At 44.9% G+C, this 14817-nt stretch overlaps 1 protein-coding gene and 1 pseudogene across 1 annotated transcript in view; one reads left to right on the top strand and one right to left on the bottom strand.

The window, feature by feature from the left end:
• Positions 1 to 14817, bottom strand: part of LOC110320782 (guanine nucleotide-binding protein subunit alpha-14) — a 166007-nt gene that overhangs the window by 103804 nt on the left and 47386 nt on the right. The gene's annotated exons all lie outside the window — the stretch shown is intronic.
• Positions 5648 to 6194, top strand: LOC110320793 (annotated as a pseudogene).

The following is a 14817-nucleotide window of genomic DNA, read 5'->3' as shown; positions in this document are numbered from 1 at the left end:
AGTTGGGGAGGAAAGGGTTTACTCAGCTTACACTTCCACATTGCTGTTCATCACCAAAGGAAGTCATGACTGGAATTCAAGCAGGTCAGGAAGCAGGAGCTGATGCAGAGGTCATGGAGGGATGTTCTTTACTGGCTTGCTTCCCCTGGCTTGCTCAGCCTGCTCTCTTATAGAACCAAGACTACCAGCCCAGAGGTGGCACAACCCACAAGGGACCTCCCCCCTTGATCACTAATCGAGAAAATACCTTATAGCTGGATCTCATGGAGGCATTTCCCCAACTGAAGCTCCTTTCTCTGTGGCAACTCCAGCTGTGTCAAGTTGACACAAAACTAACCAGTACACCAGTGAAAGGGTCATTTGACCCTAAGGGGTTGTGACCCACAGGCTGAGAACCTGCTGTAGGGACAATGAAAGACCTTGCCCAAAATAAGATCTCAATCTACATCTACATAGTGCTTCCGACAAAACTCAGCTGTTGGAATAGCTATAGTCGTGAACCAAATCAGTCAGTCCAAATATTGAAAAAACAAAACAAAGCAAAACCGTGTGTTGTCACCATGCCAAAAGCTGACAATGCAGATCAGCACAGCTGCCCTAAGATGCACAACAGTTTAAAAACCTCAGTAAGAGTAAAGAAAATATTTTTGTGGCACTCTACCCAGAGCCTCGGTTTGAACAGTGATGACTGTCCTAACACCTCCCATGCCTGCCTTCTTCCCATCTGAAGCTCCCTATTGGGTAGCTTAATAATAAGACCCAAATATGTTTTCTTTTATTTTTGAGACTACATTTCCCCTTCCCTTTCCTCCCTCCACCCCTTCTCTTTTACCCCTCCTCTCCTTCTTTCAAATTTGTGCCCTCTTTTTAAATTGTTATTACATGCACATATACATTATGTATATTTTTTCCACCCGCTTTTGCATGTCCATTGTTAATGCCCTTGCTCAGGTCATGTTTAGGCAGGGGGTGAGGACGACACTGCATAACCACGCACTTTTATTTGTGCACATTTCATCCTTATGAAAGAATGGGCTGAAAATGCAAAAAAAAAAAAAAAACTGAACAGTCATTGTCAGGTGCCCTCGTTTGCACTCTGACCAAAAGTACCATAAGGAAGAAAGTATTTGTTCAGCTCACATGTCCCAGGTCACAGTCCAAGGTACTCAAGGCAGGAACCTGGAGGCAGGAACTGAAGCAGAGGCTGTGGTTCACTAGACTGCTCCTCGTGACTCAACCTGCTTTCTTACACAACCCAGGAGCACACACCCAAGGCTAGGACCGCACACAGTGGAGTGGGCCCTGTTATATCAACCATTTCCAAGAAAATGTCTCACAATCTTGCCTACAGGCCAACCTGATGGCAGCATCTTCTCAGTTAGGTTTCTTCTTTCCAGAGAACCCTAGCCGTGTCTAGTTGATAATCACTAAGCACCAGCCCGGGTCCAAGTGGACCATCTGAGTCGGGGGCAGGGCAGATACTGCAAGTCCACCTAAAAGACTCCAGTGAAGCTAGCACTCCTAGTCTTGGCTGCTGAGAAATTCTTTGAAATGGAATTAAACCCAAAACGGACTTGTGGATCTAGAGAATGTTGTGGTCCTTCTCTCATTTGACACTGCGACACTAGCTGTCATGCCTGGAGTAATTTCTGAGACAAGTCTTCTGCTCCATCCTCTGGGTCATTCCGTCCTAGAAGTTGGAGCTGAGGGCCTTTCAGTACCATTCCAACCCACTCCTTTAAAGTTGGGGTACCAGGCAATGTGGCTGGCCTTTGGGTAGACTACTACACAGGAGTCTTCACACTGAGGCTGGGTATGGCTGAGACAAGCACAGAACAGGTGGAGATGATGGTCACTCTGAGCTGAGACAACTTTAGTGAACACTAAAAGCGAGCACCCTGCCCCCTTGTACTCCAGTTCCTCTCCCAAAGCATGCACTCCCGAGTCCAGAAGAGCTAGAGATGGGGAAGGGGCATCCCAAGTCCTGCCTTCTTTCCACAACAAAGATTTGGAAGCAAGCAGCAGTAGAGTGTCCAGGTTGGGACTTGGGGCTGAAAGGTGACCCTAAGGGCTACATTCTTTCAATTTCTCAAAATCGGCTTCTCATCACTTTCATTAAAGTGATTACATTAAAGCTTACATCTAAGCTTTGCAAACTGAAAAGGAAATCTGGATACCTGCAAGCCCTCTGCTCCTGGGCTCTCCGAGGCTGCTTGCTCTGCTACTGAGGGCGGCCAGCCGTTCATGGTTCTCTCCCAGTTGGTCGGCATTTCAATGACTGACTGTCATACAGTAGTAAGCTGGACTCGCTGATTCCTTTGGGTCTGCTGCCTCGTGTCTATCTATAAGTAGCTTCTTCCATTGTCAAGTGGCCTGTTTGTCCTGTCCCAGCTGCTGCTCCCCTTTGCAAGGTAATTCCATATCCCGCTGTGGCATATGTCAATCCAGCTATCCGTGCCCATTTCCTTCGGGAAACTTGCCTTCATCTGGCAATATAGGGTGAGTTAGAAATAGTATGGTTCTACTTCCTGCTTTCCTTATTTCTCACTTAATAGGAAGTGACCATGTAGCTCACGTGCCTCTCTCCTGGTTTGCCCCAACACTCCTATTTATCCCCATGGTGCTGATGGAGCTGTTAACAGTGCCCCCACACCATAGTGCTAGCACTCCCTTTAAGGAGAGCTAGCTCCCCCTGCCTATTTCACAGACTCTGCAAGAGTGTGTGAGGGGAAAATTTGTAGGAAAGAAAGGACACTCATTTCCAGGGTGTGCAGGAAACCCCTGTCATGAGCTGGAACAGGTTGCAGGAGGAAAACATATAACTGTTGTATCTTTTCAAGAATCATACCTGAACCTAACTCTTTCAGGGACAACCTGACAGAAAGGTGAAGGGCCTGGGTGCATAGTAAGACCACTCTACACTGACATCTCTTGACTCTGTACACACCAATGAGTGATTTAACCATTGTGTGCATTACTTTCCTCCCATGGGCAGTGAATAACAACAGTCCCTACTTTGTGAGCATATGAATACTACAATGTGAGTCCCTGCCTCACACATTCAAAATGCTAGGGGGTATTTTCCTCTATAAACAATTGCTTTGGATCTAAATCCTATTGCCAGATGGCTACGATGTGGGCTGGATTGAGGAAGGACCACTTTCAAGGGAAAGATGAGGTGAAATCCTTTGGCTCTGGAGTTGGCAAAGCTATCTGGTCAGATCCTGTCTCTAAAGAAATAAATGATTAATGAATAAAACAGGCCACTATAGTTGAATCTCAAGTGACTGACTCAAGTCTCACGATTTGACACTGTTGTCCAATCCTTAGGGCCTTAGCACAAACAGGCCTTGCAGTCCACATCCCTGTGGACTGTTGTCTTTGGTCAAACACTCAACTTCATCTGATGGTGGCTTGCCTCTCCTATTTTTAATAAATATAAAGGTCAACTTTATTCACAAAGATGTGCATTAGAAGTAGGAGATTTCAGACCTTGATGGACACTGGAGACTTCTACTTTTGAAATCTTATTCTGTAGCAATCTACTCTCTGACCATAACTTCAGATCAAGTCAATTTCCTGGCATTCATGAACACCTTGGGTTTCTCAAAGCCCCCTTTGCTTCTCCACACATTCCCTCCTGGTATACTTTCTGGATCACATCGGGGATAGCACAAGGCTTTGGAAACCTTAAGCCCACCCCAGTGACATACTCCTCCAACAAGGCCCTGGTCCTAATCCTTCCCAAACAGGTACAAACTGGGGACCAAGTTCTCAAATGCCTGAGACTTAAAGGGGAAAATCTCATTCAAACGATTACACTGTCCCTTCCTAATGTTTGCTCATTACACCCAAAACTTTCAGTCCAGGATTGAGCACACTTGGCACAAAATAAGCCCCCAAGCGACTGCAGAAGATGTTTGATTGGCGTGGTTACTCAGTGACAGTGTGGAATTGCACCAGTTGCTTTTCTGCTTCTGTTTCAAATCTACTTGTCTTTCATCCTTATCATTACTCTCAACAATTTCATACCCTTTCCCTCTCTTCAATTAGTTTCTATCAAAGGCATAATTCTCTCTCCTTACCCACCAGAAGAAAGTCTAATCCTGAACCATCCATCTGAATCTCTGAAGATCTTGCCCATCACCTTGAACTTGAAGTTCAAGTCATCATCATGAGGGTTTACTCATCCATCTTTTACAGCAGTTAGATCTGGATTTCCTTTTGTTCTCTCTGGCACACTAGACACAGAATTTTTCCAAAATAGATCTCTATTTCTTTGTCCCAGTTGCCACAAGATTTGAATTAATCACTTCACTGTTATCACTTGATGCCTTCCACTTCCCTCATTGCACAGGGTCTCTGGGATTGCTTGGATATTTGTCTGTATTTCTGAAATCCCCTCAAGACATGAAGCTGGGTAAAGTCAGAGGCCTTGTCCTGCTTGTCTTTATATTCTCAGGCTCTGAGCAATTTCCAGGATATACTCAAAAGCCACTGGCACAGAACTGGAAAGATGGCTCAATGATTAAGAGCACTTGCTCTTGCAGATGACCTGGGTTTGGTTCCTAGCATCCCCATGGTAGTTCACAACTGTGTGTACTCTAGTTCCAAGGGGATCCAACACCTTCTTCTGACTTCTTCTTTAGGCACCAGGCAAGCACGTGATACACACACACACACACATATATAGGCAATCAAGCACTCATAAACATGAAAAATTAATTAATTACACTAAGGAGCCATTGTCTGTGTTAATGGAAACACCACTAACTGCCAAGCCTGGGTTTTCACAGTTCTGTCTAGCATGTTGAATTAGAATGCCCTTGGGTTTCTTCCGGTACTAGCACCTGAAACTTGTTTGCACAAATTGCACATGAATGGACACTCAGAGATTGCCAGGCTGCACTTGGGAATCTGGGAAATGCTTAAGAGCCTCACCCCATCTCTAATTGGCTTAATTCCCCCAAGCACCTGAAAAGACAGCACCACCTTTGTTTTGTGAATTTGCTCAGAAAATAGAGGCAAGGCTTACCAACTAGGTTGGGTTAGGACCGGAGGGGCAGCCAGGGAAGGAAAGCAAGCTCAAGTTACAGCCAAGGTCAGCAGGCAACACAAGCCCCTAGTTAGGGGGGAGCTTTGGACTCCTCTCAGTCCAGATGCCAAAATAAATTACTCTAAGCTTATGAAATTCCTGTAAACTTCCATTTGTGACTTTCATCGTTTTTATTGCATATTGTTAGTTGATGGGGTAGAAATTAAAAACAAAACACACAAAAAGACATTTTGAGTCTGGCCACAGTTGTCCTCTCTATGAGGGCAGCTACAGACAGATGCTGAACTGCCTAACTATTGTGTCTAGTGTCTGTGGGGTTCTGAGGAGACCCTCATCACCTCCTCTCCAAAATTCCTAGTGGCATTAAGTGTTGGAGAGAGCTCCGCGGTTAAGAGCATTCACTGGAGTTCAGCTCACAGCACCTCAGGAAGTTCATAACCACTGGGACTTCAGCTGCAGGAGGCCTGACGCCACCTTTTGGTCTCCATGGGTCCTCACACACATACATAATAATAAGTTAAAAACTAAACCTTTGACTTCCTCTTCCGGCTCTCCAGGCACGAGGATCCCAGGAGCCAAGCTAGCAGGAAAATGAGGCCTTTGAATGAAGAAGAGACCCGGGTAATGTTTGAGAAGATCGCAAAATACACTGGAGAGAGTCTACAACTCCTGGTGGACAGACCCGACGGCACTTAGTGTTTCTGGCTGCACAAAGACCGACCGAGTATACTATGTGAGTGAGATGATGCTGAAGCTGGCCGCCAACATCTCCGGAGGTAAGCTAGTGTCGCTGGGGACCTGTTTTGGAAAATTTACTAAGACCCACAAGTTCCGGTTGCACGTGACAGCTCTGGATTACCTTGCACCCTATGCCAAGTATAAAGTATGGATGAAGCCGGAAGCAGAGCAGTCCTTCTTGTATGGAAACCATGTGCTGAAATCCGGTCTGGGTCGAATTACTGAAAACATGTCTCAGTACCAGGGAGAAGTGATTTATTCCATGGAGGACATTCCTCTGGGTTTTGGGGTGGCAGTAAAGTCTACCCAAGACTGCAGAAAAGTGGGCCCCATGGCAATTGTGGTGTTCCATCAAGCAGACATTGAGGAGTACATAAGTCATGAAGAGACACTGACTTAGGACGATCATGCCAAGAACATTTTGCTGTGTGAGGAGACTTAGCTTTGTTTCCTGTGTGGGGGCCATCAGGTTAAATCTGGACAACACTGAGATATGCAGCTTGGGTTCTTATCAACACAAATGGCTCTAAAATAGGGTCTCTGGCGCTCTAGAGTCAAAAACAGTTGGATCACACGTATAAGGCCAGCTCAGGCTACTTGGAGAGTTCAAGGTTAGCCTTGGCCACATAGTAAGACTTTTCTCAAAAATCTAAAACAGACAAACCAGAACCTGAGAATGTTTGCTGTGAGTAAATAGAGTGTTTCTATTTTGTACCTGCATCGTCTTTGTTTTCATCTGAAGACTTGTTCTGAGTGATGGTTTCTAAGTTACTTCACGGGACGGAAATAATCTTACTGCTATGTGTGATAACACTGTTTTCCAGGCCCATGATAGCACAGTGAACTTTCTACTGTTTGTTAATATTAAAGGTAGAAACAGCCATATAAGCTTCTGGTTTTACATATGGAATTTAATCAATTTTAATGGTTTTAAAAAAACTAAACCTTTTATCTTAAAAATAAAAAAGGGGGGAGAACATGACATTTGGGGACCAGCGGGATGGCTCAGAGGTTAAAAACACTTGTTCTTGCAGAGAACTTGGGTTCAGTTTGCAGCACCTACACAGTAGCCCACAACTGTCTGTTACTCCACTTCCAGCTCTTCAGTCTCCTCTTCTGACCTCCATATACATAGTACACATACATACATGCAAACACATACAGATAAAAAGGAATAAATCTAAAAAAGATTAAAAAAAAAAAAACAAGACCAAAGAAGCACCTGCCAGCTAAATTTGGCCTATAAATCCAAAATTACAATGTAGATTTTTTTCTACATTTGTACATTTTTGTCAAATGGACTTTATCTTTAATGATGACTTTGATAGTACATTTCACCTGAAAACAACAGTATATACATATTTCTTTAGAGAAATAATCCCTACTTTGGGAGTGAATATGCGAACATAATTTTATTAATAGGAACAGAATCAAAGTTCAGATAACTGTTTTTGTCCTGCCACTAGGACTTCACTTGCATTAGAGAACCTTCCGGCAACGTTTGATCAATCCCCCACAAGTCACCTCTTCTCCTATCCTGTAACCCACTCTTTCCCCACCATTCACATCATGCTGTAGCTGACGCAGTAGTAGAAGAGCCAGTAACCCCAACGCCCAATGCCTGTGAGGGCCGTGGAGGACATCTTAGAGAGACTAGACATAAGAGCCAAGTTGTGACTCATGCAATCAGAAGATGGTGTCCCCAAGTACACCTTTTCCATAATGGTGATTTTAAACTGTTTATTTTGACGAGCTTCAGGCACAGTAGAAGTAAACAGAGTAGAAGTTGCCCATCTTCTCATGAAGGAAATCTTCTGGCCAGAGCATCATTAGCTCTGTACTAGAACAAAAGGATCACTCGCCATGTCAGACTCTGGATGCTGTGAATAAAATACCCAAACAAATGACTTAAAGAGTGGGAGTTTGCTCTCCATGTCATCTCCATCTAGGCTCAGCTGGCTCCCTTTCTTTGGGATGGGGAGTCTAGGAGCATTGGAGGGTCCAGTGGAGGGAGCACAACTGTTCACCATGATTGGAAGGAGAGAAAGGAAAAGACTAGGGACAAGATGCACCCTTCAAAGATGTACCAGAGTGACCTCCAGCCTCCAACCAGGTCTCAGTTCCTAGGATTTCCTTAATGGATTCATCTGATGCTGTCAGATCCTTCATGATCCATCACCTCTCTGAAATCCATCAGCGAGGGTGATGACTCAGTGGGTAAAACACTTGCCACCCTGACTGATAGCCTGGGTTTGATCCCCAGGACCTATACGGTAAAAGGAAAGAACTGACTCTTATAAATAAGAGTCCTCTAACCTCACAACTGCACCATGGTACTCTCTCTCTCTCTCTCTCTCTCTCTCTCTCTCTCTCTCTCTCTCTCACACACACACACACACACACACACACACACACACNACACACACACACACACACACACACACACGAGAGAGAGAGAGAGAGAGAGAGAGAGAGAGAGAGAGAGAGAGAGAGAGAGAGAGAGAGAGAGAGAACATTAGCTGACAAGAAAGTCTTTAAATGACCCATGAACCTCTGAATGGTATTTTTGGATTTGGATTTAAACCCTAACCCTGACCAATGGAGCAGGTGCCCATGTTAAGCTGTGTGACTCACTTTCCCTTGCTGGTCATGACTTTTGTGGGCATTTCCCTACAGCCTGACTTCAGCCTGACTTCACACTGCCCTTCTGAGTACCTGGTAATTGCCACTTACTCCAATAATGCGACTCTGGCCTTCTGGTTTCTCACCTCTGCACCTGTTCTACTTTACCTACGCTCTCAAGGTAGAGAACAGAAAATAGAATTGTGTTACGTGGTGTGTTCAGTGCAGAGCAGAACAGAGTTGTCAGTATTCTCTCAAGTGCCTCTATTGACACAGCCTGCATCTGTCCGTTAAACCCACCTGTCTTTTATTGGCACTTCCAGATTTATCTGAGGATTGCTGGATGTGGTACCGATAAATCCACGCACCAACGTCTTTGTGTGCCTATAGGGCATCTCTGTTGCTCACTTGCTAGAAAGCATCCTCTTGCACTACGTGCATCTCTGTGTCTTTCACATGCAGTCCTGCAGGGACTACTGTTCCAAGCAATTGCCCTCCTTTAGACCTACTGCTTAAACATGACCCAGGGAGTACCAGCCAGTCTACCGCTCTCAAAACATACACACAGGAATCAGAGACAAACCAAAACCACAGCCGAAATAGACACAAGATGTCTGCTCTCCAGCATCCCAGAGCATCTTCAGGATTCAATAAATTTCATCATTCCCCAGTATTAGTTTTCTATCAGAAATTTACAAATAACCACAAACTCAGTGGCCCGGAGCAACACGAACTGAAAGTGTTGCATTGGAAATATATGGAGAAACTCTAGAGACTCAGCAACAGAGAACCACAGGAAAACTCATGTGAGACATTTCTTCAAAGGAGATAAATCAATTGGCCAAAAAGTGTTCAACATAAATCATCAGGGAAATGCAAATAAAACCCAGGAGGCACCATTTCACAGATACTATGATAGATGTACAATTGTTGAGACCAAAAAAAAAAATCAATTACCAGCAGTGTTCTTGTTACTGCCACACCTACTGACCCTTGCAGCTTGATAAATAAATCTTTCTGTTGAAAAATGAACAACAAAATCCCAGAAAGCCAAGCACTGGTGTAGAGAAATCTGACTCCTTGTATAACCCGCGTGGGGATGTAAAGTAGGTTGGCTACCATGGAAAATGGTTTGAAGTTGTCTCCAAAAGTCATCATATAACCTTTGGGAGGAGCATATCTGCTCCCAAGTTCATACCCCAAATAATCAGAAACAGGTAATCAAACTATAGGTTACAGAAGTTCCATATACAATAACTAACACAGAAATAACAAAAATGTATATCAACAGATGAATAAATCATGTTCTCCTACAATGGAATGGTTTTCAGCTGTAAAAAAAAAAAATGAGATACTAGCCTCTGTTACAATATGAGTTAACCCTTAACCACAACACTAGGCACAAAAAGCCTTTTTTTTTTCTTTATTTATATTTCAAATGTTATCACCTTTCCTGGTTTTCCCTCCAAAAACTCCTTCCCCCTATCTCCTCCCTCTTCCCCCCCCCCCTCAGCTCACCAACCCACCCTGGGCTCACCAACAAACCCACTCCCACTTCCTGGCCCTTGCATTCCCCTACACTGGGGCATAGAGTCTTCACAGGACCAAAGGCCTCTCCTCCCATTGATGACCAACTAAGCCATCCTCTGCTACATATGCAGCTGGAGCCATGAGTCCCTACCATGTGTACTCTTTGGCTGGTGGTTTAGTCCCTGAGAGCTCTGGGGGTACTGGTTAGTTCATATTGTTGTTCCTCCTATGGGGCTGCAAACCCCTTCAACTCCTTGGGTCCTTTCTCTAGCTCCTTCATTGGAGACCCTGTGCTCAGTCCAATGGATGGCTGTGAGCATCCACTTCTGTGTTTGTCAGGCACTGGCAAAACCTCTCAGGAGACAGCTATATCAGGTTCCTGTCAGCAAGCACTTGTTGGCATCCACAATAGTGTCTGGGTTTGGTGGTTGTATCTGGGATGGATCCCCAGGTGGAGCAGTCTCTGGGTGGCCTTTCCTTCAGTCTCTGTTCCATACTTTGCCCAGATGTCCCTCAACAGAGGAATGGATACAGAAACTGTGGTACATTTATTTACACAATGGAGTACTACTCAGCTATTAAAAACAATGAATTTATGAAATTCTTTGGCAGATGGATGGATCTGGAGGATATCATCCTGAGTGAGGTAACCCAATCACAAAAGAACACACATGGTATGCACTCACTGGTAAGTGGATATTATTAGCCCAGAAGCTCAGAATATCCAAGATACAATTCACAACCCACATGAAACTCAAGAAGGAAGACCAAAGTGTGGATACTTCGATCCTTCTTAGAAGGGGGAATAAGACGCCATGGAAGGAGTTACAGACACAAACAGCCTTATATTACACCAATCCACTCACACCTAAAGCTGTAAGTCCATGGAGACTGTCTGGATTGCTGACTACCCTGGGAAGCGGGAAACTACTACACAAACCAGGGAGTTTCTTTCTGAAGCCATGAACACGTCTTGAACCAGCTCCCAACCACACAACACAGTGAAGATGCTAAACGCCATTGAACTGTGGCTTCAAGTGGGTGATTTTGTTCTGTGCATTGTGCTCCCATTGAAACACACATGCATTTACTCTCTCATGGTTCCAGAGATCAAAGGCCCTGAAAGCAAAAACTGGCAGGGATGTGTCCCTGCTTGGGTCCCAGGCAAGCAGCCAATTGCTTGCCTTTGCTGTCTCTAGAGCCACTGGTGTTCTTTGGCTGTGGCCTTTCCTGTATTATTTTCTAAGCCAGCCTCATACTCAGATCCCTGTCCTTAATGTAGATTTCTGCTATTACAACTCCTTCTCTGACTCACCCCTTCCTTACCCTCCCCCACACTGGGCCCTTATGAGAATCTCGACTCTAATTAAATCAGATATGGCCCTTTTGCCATATGGAGTAACAAAGACCCAGTCCTATGGTCTCACTGTGTCCCCAACCGCTCATGTGACAGAAACTTAACAACCAAATACCTATGTTAATGGAATTTGGAGGTATACAGTTTGAGGGAAGTAATTAAGGTTAGACCGGGTTAAAGCTCCTGTAACTTAACTCAATCATTCTCCTCTAGAGTCAAAAAACAAAACAAAACAACCCAAAAATCTCTTGCTTCCAGCATGCATGTCCACTGTTTCATTCAGAATAGTCCCGAAAGCTGTGGTCAAGCCAGTCAACTTTCCAGCAAAGATGTGGGGAGCATGTGAGCCCCTACCTCTGGCCGGGATGCTATCGGGTACTTGCAGCTTTGCAAGAACAAGAAACTAGCATGCCTGACCATCCCAGAGGGCCTCACCAGGTCTGAGCATGCATGAGAAGCAGGCTTGTTCTTAGACTACCCCAACTCCAAATGCAAGCCAAAGGACTACACTTTTTACAAGTCCCCTGCTCTAGGGGTGTTTTGATGCAGAAACAGAAGATGGACCAAGATGGCAAGTTTCAGGGATTCAAATGTGGTCATCTTTGGAAGGCCATTCCTGTGTGCCCCCTCTTACCACCCTCCAATTATCTCCTTCCTTGCTTCAGTTAGCCAGTGACCAGCTTATTGCCATGATATTTCAGCACTATTCTTTACTACTACTGTTCTGCCTCGTAGTCTTTCCCCCATTTTTAATTTTAAATATTCATTCTTTGGCAGCTCATAAGTGTACCTGATAGGTTGTGATTAGGCTCATCCCCTGCCCCTTTGTCTCATCTCATCCTGCCTCACTCTTTGGACTCTTTCTTTCCAATATTTATTTTAAAAACATAATAACCCACTGGGTTTAACTGGGGTTGCTTTCGTGCTTCTGGTCGTGAGATTATTATTTACACGCTTCTGGTCCTGATTCATAACCATGGCTATACCCCTCCACCCAGCAGTCACTAACTGCCAATAGCACCTCAGTTAGGGGGAGGGACTCACGTGTTCCCCCCATCTTTGCTGGAATGTTGACTGGATTGATCTTGGGGTGCAGGTGGCCACAGCTTTCAGAGCCATTCTGAACGAAATGGTGAGCATGCAAGCTGCAAGCCGGATGTGATGGTTTCTAACTCCAGAGGAGAGTGACAGAGGAAAGCCTGGGGGGGTCGGGTTGGGAGGCATAAAGAGTCTCTAGGGGTTAAGAGGGTAAAAAGGAGAAAGGGAGGGAGAGAGGGAAGGAGAGAGAGACAGAGACAGACAGAAACACAGAGGGGGGAGGGGGAAGAGGAGGGGGAGAGGGAGAGGGAGAGAGAGAGACTTCTGTATCACCCTGGACAGTTAAGAGTCACAGCAAAAGGGAAGGAGTTGGAACATCTGCACCTCTTCTCTCCACCGATAAGTGCCAGGCACACCACAGCAGTGGGAGCTTCTATGACAGCCTCATCAAGAAAAGCCAAGACTCCAGATATGGTGGCACACATCTGTAATCCTAGCAATCCGGAGACAGAGGCGAGAGGCGTTTGAGTCTGAGTGAACATGAGCTTCACAAAAAAACAAAAAAACAAAAACAAAAAACAAAAAAAAAAAAAAAAAAGGAAAACAAAAGCAAGAAGAAAAGGAGATAGAGGAGGAAGTGGGGGGGAGGAAAATGGGCAAGAGCCAGAACAACTTAGATGGGTTTGTTTTTAGACAGTAGCACCTAAAGACTCCCTGTTCTTTTTTTTTAAAATCAAGCTTGAGTGGCAGAACTCTCAGATGTCTCAGGGAGCTGTGTGACTCATTTCAGGACCCATTCACCAACCTGGCATTGATTTCTCACTGGTCTGGCGAGCACAGAGATGTCAGTCTCAGAAAGCAGCCGGGTGGGCTAGGCCAGCTCCTTCCCGGGTCTCTGAGGGGGAAAAACCATTAAACTGTCTGCTCAGGAGTCAGTACTGCCAATTCATCTGACTTTGACCTAGAAATCTTACTTATGTAAAGCACAGCGAGGTATTTTATTAGTACGCAGGGGTTCCTGGAAGAGCAGAGAGCATTCTTTGTTCAGTGTATGATGTTAGAGTTCAGGCATCAGTTGTATTTCATTCCCAGAAGCCATCGCCAGTGGCAGCCCTGCCTTTATTGGTACATGTTTGTTGAAATGGGAGGGGGCTGTTTGTTCGTCCAGGGTGGAGAAGCATTGAAGGTAGCTCCATATTGCCTTTTTCCTCTCCTCTCAGGTTATAATCTTTAGTCAGTATACACAGAGTAAACTGTACGTGACCCAAAGCAAGGCTGAGGGCTGGGGCTACCTGCACAAGGACGCTGTTCCTGGGTCAGCTCATACCGGATTTTAATTATGAGCGCCCAGAGTTATTGCCTTCGGTACCAAGAAGTTCCTTTTTCTAAAATGCTGCTCTGCAGACTTTGTCTTGTGTAACCAGGAAACATTAAATGGGTGGGAAAACAATGTCTCCGCTCCTCTCAAAGGTCGGGAAAAGTGGAACAAAGCCACTTAAGAACACAGCAAAGCCCCCACCACTCCCCAGCCTTCCCCGGCTCGTCTACTTAGTTATCTCTCTCTCTCTGTAAAATGGTTTCTAGACACAGCCTTTGCATCAGAGGAGTCTGATGTATCTGTATTGTGTAGGGAGCACGGATAAGGCTCACAAAAGCAACAGAACTAAGGTTCCCTCCCCTACCGCTGTGCCCTGAAACCACCCTCAGATGTCCCACATTCCCCACAACAGCCTTGAGGTCTCACAGTCTTTCCTTTCTTCCCACAAGGCTCACAGTTCCCCAGCCACAAGAACCAGTCACTACTACAGAATGAAGGGCAGGTGAAGTCTAGCACACACGGTAAAGGTAGAAATCTTACTATTATCTTTGTTAATTTTAAAAATTAATTATTTTTATGTGTGTGAGTGTTTTGCCTGCAAGTATGTCTGTGCATGTGATACACAGATCCCCTGAGACTTCAATTATAACAGTTCTGAGCTACCATGTGTGTGATAGGAATCAAACTCTTGTCCTCTGGAAAAGCAGTCAGTGCTCTTAACTGCTGAGCCATCCCTTCAGCCCCTTACATTTTTTTAATTTATGTATATATGTGTCTATGCATGTGCATTGGGGTACCTTTGGAAGCAGAAGAAGTTGTCGGATCCTCTGGAGATGGAGGCATAGGTAGCTCTGAGCTGTTATGCAGGTACTGGGAACCAAACTCTGGTCCTCTTCAACAGCAACAAGCACTTAGCTGGTGAGCCATCTCTCTGGCCCCAGAGGGAAACCATCTTAAGGAACCATTAATTCATGAGTCAAACGAACAGCTCCTAAGCCACACAAAAGCTAATTTATGAAATGATCTTGTTACTCATCAATACAAATCTTTCACATGGTCACATTTTCAGAGAGTTGAAGTGCACATTAGGCTATCCTATCACTTTTCTGATTAGAAAACTGCAAGACAAACATCCTAATAAGGAAAGCAAACTAGCCA

This window comes from Mus pahari, chromosome 1 (assembly GCF_900095145.1).
Source record: "Mus pahari chromosome 1, PAHARI_EIJ_v1.1, whole genome shotgun sequence".
Classification (NCBI taxonomy): Eukaryota; Metazoa; Chordata; class Mammalia; order Rodentia; family Muridae; genus Mus; species Mus pahari.
The sequence above is the reverse complement of the archived record's forward strand: the minus strand, read 5'-3'. Positions and strand labels throughout refer to the sequence as shown.